The sequence below is a fragment of the Podarcis bocagei genome (genome assembly GCF_964188305.1).
Source record: "Podarcis bocagei genome assembly, chromosome: 7".
Lineage (NCBI taxonomy): Eukaryota > Metazoa > Chordata > Lepidosauria > Squamata > Lacertidae > Podarcis > Podarcis bocagei.
In genome coordinates this window covers 76,454,127-76,466,497 of record NC_138132.1, presented here as the reverse complement: position 1 = coordinate 76,466,497, position 12,371 = coordinate 76,454,127, and the positions used below count along the sequence as shown (strand labels likewise).

The window sequence follows — 12,371 nt, the reverse complement described above, 5'->3', positions numbered from 1 at the left end:
TCAAGTCAACTATGGCAACTATGACTCTAAAGGAAATAACGCTGCGATAAAATTTTGCCGCGCTGGAGCAGTGCGCAGTTTAATCACTAGAGATGTAGGGAAGCTGCTGACGTTTTTTGGGAGCCGTTTTCTATTCCCCGGCTCGTGTCTTCTCAGATAAAAAGTAATAAGCTAATTAAAACGTGCCCAAGCGTGGCTGTGAGCAATAAAATGGAAGTGTGGGAAATAAAGAGACAAACAGACAAACAAACACGCCAGCTCTTCCACCTCGGCCTCAGATCCCACTCCACCTACCTCAGGCAGCCAGGACTCAGGTGGGTCGAGTGGAGCTTCTTGATAAACCTGGCATGATTGTGGCCAGCAGTAACACGCAGAAGCCACATCTGCACCAGATGTTTAAAACACTATAATGCCATTTTTAAACAGTCATGGCTTCCCCCAAAGAATCCTGGGAACTGTAGTTTATGAAGGGTGCTGAGAGTTGTTAGGAGGTCTCTGTTCCCTTCACAGAACTACAATTCCCAGAGTTCCCTGGGAGGAGGGATGGATTATTAAACCATTCTGGGAATAGGAGGCGCTAATGCTTCCAAATATCAGTTGCTGGAAACTGCAGGAGGGGAGACTGTTCTTGTGAGAGCAGGATGTCTGGCCTAGAAGGGCCATTGGCCTGACTCAGTGGGCTCTGCTCATGAAGGAGGCTCTTTTAAGTTGGAGGGGCCTTTTAAAAAACAACAACAACACTAGAATTCTTAGTTTTCTCCAGAGTAGGGTTGCCGAATTCCAATTCCTTGAATCTAGGAAATGTGTTTTGTATATTTAGATAAATTGTTTGGCCATTGTGCAAATTTCACTCTGGTTTTGTGGTGGGAAACGCTCTTCTTAAACAGTTTTCTATGAACAGCCAAAAACTGCACACAAGTGCCTAAGTCTTTGTGCACCTGAGCACCTAGGTTTGACCTGATTAGGGAATCTGGGGAAGTTCCTGAGCTAGACTTGATCAAGGTCAATTGCCATTACTAGATTGCCCTTTCCTGTGGCCTGAGGTGTGTTTTCTGTGAGTTGTTACTTGGCTGGAAATCAAAATCAGCTGTCAGCAGAAAATGACTGGACAAGATGCATGGTGGTGATTGCATTAAATTTTTGTGTGTGTGGACCCATGCTGACATTTGTACGCATATGTGCCCATGCACACACATGTACAGCACATTGCTTCCCTTCACCCCTAACCTGTTCATCCAGATAATTAATTCTACAGAATGTTGGAAGAGTTCTTCTGAGGGCAGAACCAGCTCTACTGTGAGTTTAAATATAGAGTACCATTAAACATCCTTAATTCTTTTTTAAGTTGGAAACTTATGGTCAGTTTACTAACACAAGTCACCTCAGAAGCCAGCACATGAAAGGCTGTTCATTGCTAAGGAAATGAATGGTTTCTACAGCATGCAGAGTCTCATGAATCCTGACGCTTGGAGTAAGATACGTGTTGCAAATACACAAGCGTCTGTAATTTCCTATGAAAACAGACAAATTCTGAACACATGCCATATTGTCAGGGCATCTGGTAGATCCTTGGTCTATCAAACTCAGCATTGTCTATACTGACTACCAACAGTTCTCCAGAGTTTCAGGCAGGGTTCTTTCCCAGCCTTACCTGGAGGTACCAGGGACTTTCTATGTGCAAAGCACATGCCCTACCACTGAGGTAGAGTCCTCTTCCACTGCTTGGCTACTGGTAGAGAGGAGGTGCTAGATGGACCCTTGTTTAATCCAGCAGGGTTGAAAATGTTCTGCTTTGCTGACTGCATGGACCAGCAAATCTGTGTGCTCAGTTTTTCTCCTCTATAGTGTTCTTCTTTAAAGAATTATCCCAGTTGAAACAGGGCTTTGGTCAATTACTAGATTTATGGCAAGGTCAGAGTTCAGGATGGATTGCTCCATGTGGAGTTGGAACAAGTTTGGAATGTTGGTTCAACAACATTCTGGTTAAACCCAAACCTGGTTAAACCCAGATATTGAACCTGGGACCTTCTACATACAAAGCAGATGTTCTACCACTGAACTATAGCCCTCTCCCTTAAGATTTTGGGATAACCAGCCTCATATAAGCATCATGCTTAAGTCTAATTAATACAATAAGGGGTTAATACCATAGAGTAAGATGTCCTGCCAAGCTTAGCTATGTCCACTTCCTCTTACCTTGGGAGGTACTAGGTAATCAAGCCTTTGTTCTTCCCCAGTCTATCCAAAAAGCTCATCTTATGAAGAGGTTTGAGTTGGTTGCTCCAGCAAAACCCCATAGATTTTACAAGCCACTCTTGAGTTCCTATTCCAATATTTAGGAACATTCACCACTTTGTAACTAAGCCAAGTTTTACTGCCTGTGCAGCTTTCTGAAGCACATTAATCTGACCTTTGAAGTGTTTGTAAGTAAACCATTTTTAATTGATCAAATGTGTGGTCTTTTCCTATTCTGGGGAATGAGAGAAACTTGGGAAAGAAACTTTTTAAGGGGACATTTTGGAACTCGCTTGGAGGGGTTAACTGGCAGTAGCTCTCCAAGGTTTCAGGTAGGAGTATCTCCAAGCCCTACCTGGAGATGCTGGGGATTCAACCTGGGAGCTTCCACATGCTAGACAGATGTTTTCCTACTGAGTTATTGCCTTTCCCTTAAGGCATAGGAATATAAAAAGCTGCCTTGCATGGAATCACATCATTGGCCCAACTTGCTCAGTAAGACACACACTTACTGCCAGCAGCTCTCCATTATTTAAGCCATGGAGAAGCCAGGGATTGGACCAGGGATCTTCTGCATGCAGAACAGCTGTTCTAGCCCTTGAGTTGCAGCTCTTCCCCTAAATCAGCTTCCTTCCCTTCTGCCCTCTGGTGCAAGGGAAGTTCCAAAAGGGGAAGCCCGAGAATAGGGGCTATCCCTTAGCCACACGCGTGGGCTGCCTCACCCCAAGCAGCAGCCCTCCCACCTCTGCTTTGCATGCATCACAAAGGGAAACATCTGTTGGGTTTCAAGTGGTTCCAGGAAACATAGTCTGAGTAGGTGGCAGCTAGGTTTCATGATGCAGCGAGACCGGGGCACCCCTTGCTGCATTGGAAACAAAAGCACAAAACCACAATTGCTGTAAACACAGGGAAGGGGAACACGCAACACTTTCTCCAAGCAGCCCTTAAGATTTTGTTTGCGTAAGAACAGTCTGCTGCATCAGACCAATAGCTCGCCTAGTCCATCATCCTGCTCTCACAGTGGCCAACCAGATGCCTATGGGAAGCCCACAAGCAGGACCTGAGCACAAGAGCCCTCTTTCGCCTCCTATGACTTCTAGCAACTGGCATTCAGAAGCATGACTGCCTCCAACCGTAGAGGTAGAGCACAGGGATCATGGCTGCAATTCAAGCTTCGCAGTCCTTGGCCTGATGCCCACACACCAACAGGATAATGTGCTAAACAGCTGTTGCATTACCATATTTCATGTCCATGCTTCAAGTCTCTCCAGCTCTCCGCAGACCTCCTCCTCTCTGCTTTTCACCTTGGATTTCCTACCACTTGTATGTGTGTGCCCCCTCCAGGATGCCCCAGTTGCCTTTATCAGAGAGTTGAGCCCGCTTTCTTCTAATGGGAACCTCCTGCCATGTCCCCCCCTCTCCTTTAAGATAAGCTCCAGTTTGTAAATTAGTTCCTCCAGGCGACTCTGGAATGTTTGTACTGTGGGATGGGTTTTAATAGGTAGGAGAGGATATATTAATTGCAATTTATCTTTCTGGGCCGCCACATGTGTTGGTTGAAGTTTTAAAGTCCCATCCTTAGCAGTAAAATTGAAGCATGTAGGAATAGGCTGTGAAGCCCAATTATGAAGTAAGATGGCTTCCCCCTTTCTTCCTCTATTTAACAAAGAAATCAGACAACATACTGAAAAGCAAGCTTAAAATATAACTTAATTAGATCAATAAAGATCAGGCTTAAAAAATAATAATATATAACTTAATTACTTATTAGTCTTGCATTGGTTTTCAGCTACAGCAGCAGTAAAAGCTTTGCAGGTAAAATACTTAGATTTACAATAAAAACGGTCTCAGGCTTGTGCCTGGGACTGGAGCAAGCACAGAGTATATTTATCTTTATGGCTGATAAAGGAGAGAAAGAGGGACAGGAAGTACTATATGTTCCTTCCTCTCCAGAGGAGGAGGGGAAATGACATCACACACAGCTCTCTCTACCAATTGTTTTTCTATGGCGTAAGTGTCTGTCTATCAGGGATACATCTCTGCGGACTTGGCCCCTACTCATGCTAACCAGCAAGGAAATGCATTTGTTAGGATTGGCTGTTAATCGCCCACATGAAAGCATGTTCTTCTCTGGCTGGCCCCTCCCACTTTTTAGGCTACCATCATGCCATAAATCACATATCATGTGTGAAGGACTGCTAACTGAGCTTATCAAAGCAAGTAACATTTCTGGACTTATTTGCAAGGCTCACTGCACATAGAAAGCTAGGAGGTGAGGAAGAAAGAGCAGCTATATACAGTTATTCTCCCTGGCATGGTAGATTTCTATGTGGACTGTGCAGGGAATGTTCCTGCATAGCCCTGTGAGCCTTGGGATGAGCTAGTATAACACAGACATAGATTTGGGCCTAATAAAGGTATAACCATCCTGCAGGTAAATTGTGCTTGTCTTAGAATCACTGATGTTTATCTGAAGGGCAAAGAGAGGCTGAGGCTAGAACTGTGGGCAAGGGTCAGCTCTGCTGACAAAGCGATAAAAGAAGCCCCTGCCCCCCATCCCAATATTTATAGTTATAGCTGGTTTGGCCAATAGTTATACCTGGCTTGGCCAATTCACAGGCATCTTAACTACTTGCATATCAAAATAAGATATGCACACACAAACACACTCACCACTTTGTGGCCAAAGTGTCTTCTAAATAGTTTGCAAGTATAAAACTCACTACACCACCCCCTCACATAATTAAAAATCACACACAATAAACCAATTTCATCAAAACATTAAACATACACAAGTAGGATCTACATGTTAAAAACAAAACAAAAAACAAGCTCCTTGAATCAGTGTAACAACTAAAACAGAACACCAATTAGAACCTGTTATGTACTGAAGTTCTCACCCTGGGCCAGCAGGGGATGCTGTAGATAGTTATGCAAATGAAGGATCGAAAGTGACGTTCAGTGATTGGATAGTTTGTATGCAAATGAAGGATCGAAAGTGACGTTCAGTGATTGGATAGTTTTAGAAAGTTGCTACAGTTACATTGTTCTGGAGCTCTATATAAGCAGGCTGACTGAGCCCTTCAGTTCAGTTCTGTTGTGGCCTTTGAATAAAGAAGAGCTGTTTGAAGAATCGCTGTGTCGTCTGATATGTTGACCCACAACTTAACAGAACCATTTAAAGTTGGAGGCTCAAGTCAGGAGATCAGGGGAATGGCTTGGGCAAACTGGTGTGTCTTCAAGAGCTGGTGGAAGGCCAGTGTCAATGGGGGCCTCTTGTATTTCAGAAGGGAGAACACTCTACAACACTGGTGCACAAAACCAACTGGGTTACATTTGTTCCATCTTAATGTCCTCACCTGGCAGTATTAAGGCACAGAACATATGGTGGCTTTAAAGGATAAATGCATACAGATTCCCCAAAGAGCTTGGCTTAATAGGCATCAGCCGTAGGCCACAAGATCCCTGGTATTAGCACAACGCACGTGCCCCCTAGCCCCCGATCCTCCTCTTGCCAAGTTGCTTCACTCCTGGGGTTTAACAGAAAGTCTTCCTTTTCAGGTGAGAGAAAGAGAGAGAGAATCTGGTATGAAAGGGAGAGCAGGTAGCCTGCCAAGTTTATGCAGGCCCCTGTTCTCTCTTCAACTTCCTTCATAAAGAAAGAGACACTTTTAGCTAGGGTTGCTAGTGCACCTGTTTTGATTCTGGGGTTCAGAGTAGAGCATTTGCAACAAACCGTTAAATGTGTGAATGCTCACTTCTCTTTGTGTGGTGTGTGTTTGTGAGCTGTGTGCTGCCGCTCGTTTCTTTTCCTGCTGCTGATGCTACACCATTATTATTTTCTTTGCTAGAGTTTCTTTCTCCATCCTTGGGTGAGGCTTCAGGTCACAGATCACATAGTAAATGTGGCAGTGTTGCACAGCTATGTAACACATTGGATTTGGTGTTCAGAGCCAGTTTAGAATGAAGGCGATGCTCCTGGACTGGCCACAAGGACAGCCCTAGGCCAGTGGTTTTCAAAGGCTGTGGCAATCCACACTGGTGTGGCAAGAGAGGATGGCAAGTGTAGCAAGAAGATTCAGGGAGAAGTAAAGAAGCATTTAAATAGTTCAGCATAGCATAGCATAGTATAGTATCCAGATTACATGCACACCCACCCACACCCAACCAGAAACAGTATCCATGCCTTACGTCAGGCATTCCCAAACTTGGCCCTCCAGATGTTTTGGGACTACAACTCCCATCATCCCTAGCTAACAGGACCTGTGGTCAGGGATGATGGGAATTGTAGTCCCAAAACATCTGGAGGGCCGAGTTTGGGGATGCCTGCCTTACGTCAAGAGCATTGGCTGTTCTACAGTTTTCCACATGTTGTGAATAGGGATTTTCAGCTCTGATAAATATGAAAGATCAGAAAAGAGAAAGGTTTCTTTGCCTTGATGAGGAGATGAGAGTTTGTTTGTCCCAAATTAGACCTGATATAAATGTGATGACCCAGCAAAAGCAAATTGGCACCTTTCATGGAGTTTGTATGCATACTTAAGGTACATATGTAAGAGGCTCGTTTATCATTATAATTTGGGAATGGTTAATATCTTAATGTAGCTCTACTGTTTTATACTTTCCTGATGTCCCTTGATCATATTATAAGGTAGTTGTGCTCTATGTTATAAATCAAGCGCTGCTAGGAGTCGTTTCTCCCCCCCCATGTAAATAATAATAAAACCACACCAATAAAATAATAAAATCACACCAATAAAAAGTTTGGTGTGGCACGAGCAAATTTTTATTATGAAAGTGTGGCCCAGAGACAAAGTTTGAGAACCACTGTCCTAGACAATCAGGCATCAGTTAATGAATGTGATGGTGTTGCTAAAGGTGAATGAAGCCTGATCATTGTAATGTTTGCTGAACAGGTGAACCCTTTATTGTTCCTTTATCACTGAAAGAGGCAGGGGGAGGCCTTTCAGTACAGGACAAAATGTCCAGGAAAATCAATCCTTCTTTTAGCTGAGCTGTGTACCGTTTAAGTGTGGCACTGGTGAGGGATGCAGCCATGAAAGTATGGTTATGTAACATGGTTCTACACATAATAAATGCTATTTCCTATTCTCCCTACCCCCTTCTCTCTCATGCGACACATGTGAACCTGTGTGATGCAGGCAGCTCCACCAAACCCATCTCCAAAGCACATGGGAAAGAAAAAGAATCAGAGGGCTACATTGAGCGCATAAGCGCTAGCATTGTTTATGAAGCAAGATTAAGGCCAAATCTAAAAATAAAAACCATCTAATCATCACCCCCAGGTTCTACCCCTTCTATTGTCGTAACCCCCCCCCCCCCCGCTTTTGGGCTAGGGAGATAAAAAGCCACTTTTAACTTCCTCTGTTTTGCATTTCTGGTTTTCAGCTCAGCAAGAAGGAAGTCTCAGCCAGGGGTTTGCCTCTGGTCTTCTGCTTCACATTTATTGTAATCGTTTTCCTTTCTACTCGTTCCACCCACACATGCACACTAAAAAAGGCTGTGGTATCCCACAGCAAGGAGCCTTCAGACTCTTGACACCCAAGAGATAAGAGATGAACCATTTTCTGTTCCGTTATCATATCTTTGAACTTTTTAAATGCTACACAAGCTTGATGGAAGACAGGGTGTGGTGGTTAGTGTGTACATGTGTGATTTTTTTTAGAAAAAGAAAAGGTGGTGAAGGGGTGAAGAAGAGAGATGTATTTATGGATGTGCCTGCCATGTGGTTCTTCTGATTCACTAAACCTGTGAGGGGAAAACAAACTGCTGCTGTAAGAAGAGCTGCTAAGCCTGCTATGAAGAATTTAATAACATGTCTTTCTTGGTCAGGTTAGGTCACATGAACAGCATAGGAACATAGGAACCCCTCTGTACTACCGTGACAACCATTTTAGACATGTCCAATTGTGCGATTGCTGAATGTGGGTCCTTTAGGACCCAGAAGCAGAACAGGGCCAGGGAGCACTTATACACACTCTGCCAACACGCACAGGGACTAGGAACAGAACAGAAATGTTCACCGCCTGTATACATTTAAACAGTATCATACCACTTTAAACAGTCATGGTTTTCCCCAGAGAATCCTGGGAACTGTAGTTCATGAAAGGTGCTGATAGTTGTTTGGAGGTCTCTGTTCTCCTCACAAAGCTACAATTCCCAGAGTCTCTGGGGGACAGGGGTTTATAGTTAGAACACTGTGAGAATTGTGGTTCTGAGAGGGAACTAAGGGTCTCCTAACAGCTTTCAGCAACTTCTACAATTTACAGTTCAGACTACAAGAAATTAGATCATAGTAGGTTTGATTATTTGTTCATCAAGCTTAGTATTGCCTAGTCTCTCCTAGGTTCTGTAATGGACAAATGTTCATTTTTACCATTTACCATCTTAAACTGGAGGTGCTGGTCTGAACCTGGGAATTTTGTATGTGTGGATTCCGAAGCATATGGGGAGCCATGGTCCCTCCCCCTGGCAAGAATCAGAAACTGTGCTGCTCCAAATCATTGCCCCCATCATTGGGGAAAGGTCATAAGCTCAGGCAGAGCACCTGCTTCACATTCAGAAGCTCCCATGTTCTGCCAGCCAGTGTGAGAGGTACCACTGGTCTGATTTCGTTTAAGTCACTATCCTATTTTCTCCCGTGTTATAATCTAGCTCCAGGCTATTGGTTTCCCTATCTGAAACCCTAGAGAGCCTCGGCCAGCTGGATAGACCCACACCTTGTTATGTTCCTGTGCTTGAAGCAGCTTGGACATGCTTTTTTTTTTGAGCAGCGCCTCTCTTTCTCCTCCTCTGGTCCTTTTCGTACGAAGGGAAGGAGCCTGAGCAGCTCTCCTCCCCGCGTTTCCCTCCCCTCCCTTCCCGGCTGTGAGTGCGCCGGGCCAGTAAACAACGCCGGCTCCTGCCTCCTCGCTTCGCCTCCCTCGCTCTCGGCGGCGGCGGCTGCTGCTGCTGATTCCGGGAAGCCTGGATTCCTCCCCGTCCCCTCCCCAGAGCGCCGCCGGTCAGATGAAAGGCGAGCGGCATCGATCTGCCAGCGGGGGAGTCTCGCTGCGCTGCGCCGTCTGCAGCTGTCAGAGGAGGAGGAGACGGAGGAGAGGCGGCGGCGGCGGCGGCTCCACGTGGGAGGCCCGCGACTGCCGCCTGCGAGGGGCAGCCAGGCCGGAGCGGAGCCAGGCTGCCAAGAGGAGACCTGACCCCGGCGCGTAAAGGCGCAGCGTCGTCGCCCCCTTCGCCACCGAGGCCTCTTAGGAAGGGGAACGCAGCATTCATCCATCTTTCCATCCATGCGCCGCGCTGCCGCCCCTCTCCTTCCTCGTTGCGCTCCCGCTCCCAAACTCAGCTATTTGATGGTGGTGCTAAGGGGTAGGGGCAGTCTTTGTTTTGTAAAAACGAAATTAAGCTTGGGTGGGGCGGGGTGACTGGCTTGGTAAGCCTGGGGGTCTACACACAGGAGCAGAGTGCATAAGGAGCAAAGAGACTTGTGGCACCTGAAAGGTGACCAGACTTACTGTAGCAGAAGCCTTTATTGACTACCTTACTCTTGTTTCTTCTTGTTCTTTGTCCTGAAAGAAAGCCAGAATTATGGTGACAAAAGTCTTTATGGATATCTTATCCTTCATAATAATAGTAATAACCAGTGCTTTCTTTTCTAGAAAAACAGGTGCCGGTACTCACCACGTAGTTGTTACACTTTTTAACAACAAAGAGGTGCTGATACAGAGTACCCTTGAATACCCCCTTGCGGGGGGGGGGGAGCACTGGTAGTAACTTTTGTTTTTATCTTGCCCTTCCTCCACAAGATGCTTCTGAAAGAAGCTTACATGGTCCCACCCACCTGTTATATCTCCGCAATAACCCTGTGAGGTAGGTTAGGCTAAAACAGGGTTTCCCAAACTTGGACTACAATTTTGTTTTAGGATTATGAATTCCCACCATCCCTGACCGCTGATCCTGCTACCTAGTGGTTATGGCAGTTGTAGTCCAAGAACAGCTGGAGACCCAAGTTTGAGAAACGGTGGGCTAAAAGATTGTGACTGGCCCAATTTGAACCTCTGTATCGCAGGTCCACAAAAGCTTCTGCCACATCCCTGGGATTGTGCCTGACTGAACACATTGCATTTGGTATGCAAACAGTCCAAGGTTCAATCCCTGGCATCTCCAGGCAGGGTTAGGAAAGTCCCCTCTCTGGAATCTTAGAGAGCTAGAAAAACCAGTGGTCTGACTTCTATGTTTCTGTGGGCAGTATCTCAGTGGTAGTGCATCTCCAAGTAGGACTGTGAGAGACTTCCTGTCTGAAACCCTAGAGGGCCACTGCCAGTCAGTGCAAACAACACTGAGTTAGATGGACCAATGGTATGACTCTGTAAGACAGCTTTCTATGTTCCTATGGGTAAGACCTTATCTCTGCCTGATCTCCTGGGGAGCCATTGCCAGGAAGAGCAGATGGTACTGGGTCAGTTGGCAGGTTGGATAGCTCAATTGGTAATGCATGAGCTCCATGTTGGACAAAAGATTCTTGCATTGCAGAGGGTTGGAATAGATGACCCTTGTGATCCCTTCCAGCTTTGCAGTTCTATGAAATACCAATCCTGGTATAAAACAGGTTCCTTTTTCAAACATCAGAGGATGTGCTGATCACAAATTTCAGGGGTGTGACTGACAGTAAGCCCTGCATGGAATAAAAACTTTTTAAAATAAAATAAAAATAAGAGCAATTGTATAAAATATTTTTGTGGGTTTATTGGTGATTTCACCCCAACCACCTTTGATGATGTTAGATTTCCTTTGATGGCTCTGAAGGTGATAATGCTGCTTGCTAGGGACTCCCAAAAGCTAATATCCTTTGATCATTCGTAGCCGATTTTTCGGATGTGCTGAAGATCACAGCTTCTAATTAAATCAATGACCATCGCTGCAGGCCCATGGAGTTTTGACTGTCTCATCTAGTCAGCAGAGAAGGAAATGGGTCTTTTACCACCACTGCGCAAGCTAACAACAGGCTTCTATGCTCACCAGGGCTGGGAAGTCTGAAGCCCCCCCGCCCCACTGTTAGACTCCTAACTCCCACCAGTCCTAGCCTACAGGCCCAATGGTCAGAGATGATGGGAGTTGTGGTCCAGTGAGAGCATCCCCATCTCTAGACCAAAGACTCTTCAGAGCTAGAAACATCATCCAGAAAGGAGGTTACCTGATGTCTCTCTGTGTGATTGACTGCTCTTTTTTTATTAAGACTTGTGGATTGTTAAAGGATTTTTTTGTGTGGTGCCTAAAACTAGATAAAGATGGCACCAGGTGAGTCTCTCTAAGAAGAGCATTTCATAAGCAGAGTGCCACCACTAAAAAGGCCTGTTCTCATGATGCCACACTCTACCTCTTGGGCTTCCAATACATGAGGTACAAGGGCAGCTGACTTAGCCTGCCTCACGGGCTGGCCATCCTTGATACTGAGTCAGACCATCAGGCTATCTAGCTCAACGTCTACACTGACTGGCAGCAGGTCTGCAGTGTTTCAGGCAGAGGAACTTTCCTAGCCCTGCCTGGATATGTCCAGGATTAAACCTGGGACATTCTGGATGCAAGGCAGATGCTCTGCCCCTGAGCTACAGCCCTCCCTTTAAGACACAGGAACATAGGAAATAGCTTTATATTGAGTCACACAATTGGTCCATCTAGTTCAGTATTGTCTGCACTGACTGGCAGCTGCTCTGCAGGGTTTAAAGCCAGGAATCTTCCCCAGTCTTATCTGGAGATGCCAGAGATCGAACCAGGGACATTTTGTAGGCAAAGCAGGTTCTCTACCATTGAGCTATGGACCTTCTCAAAAGTTCTCTGGGCAATTTACAAGTTTACAGACTAAAATAATAACATATACAAAAAAACCCAACAACAACAACACCCATGGAAATAAAATGGAATAAAACTAGCAGCACAAGGTGTTCTTTCTTCAGGTGACTGCTCCAGAAATATGGAGCCACTTCTGAAAAGCTATAGCAAGGGATGCCTTGTTCTGTTCAATGTGAACAATGTTGAATAAATAATATTAATGCTAATATTTATCTGTACCCATTTTGTTTGCATACTCTGTATATCCTGGGCTTGATATTTTTGGAATT

General features: G+C 45.3%; 1 protein-coding gene across 2 annotated transcripts in view; it reads left to right on the top strand.

The window, feature by feature from the left end:
• Positions 1 to 12,371, top strand: part of SAMD11 (sterile alpha motif domain containing 11) — a 333,961-nt gene that overhangs the window by 69,026 nt on the left and 252,564 nt on the right. The gene's annotated exons all lie outside the window — the stretch shown is intronic.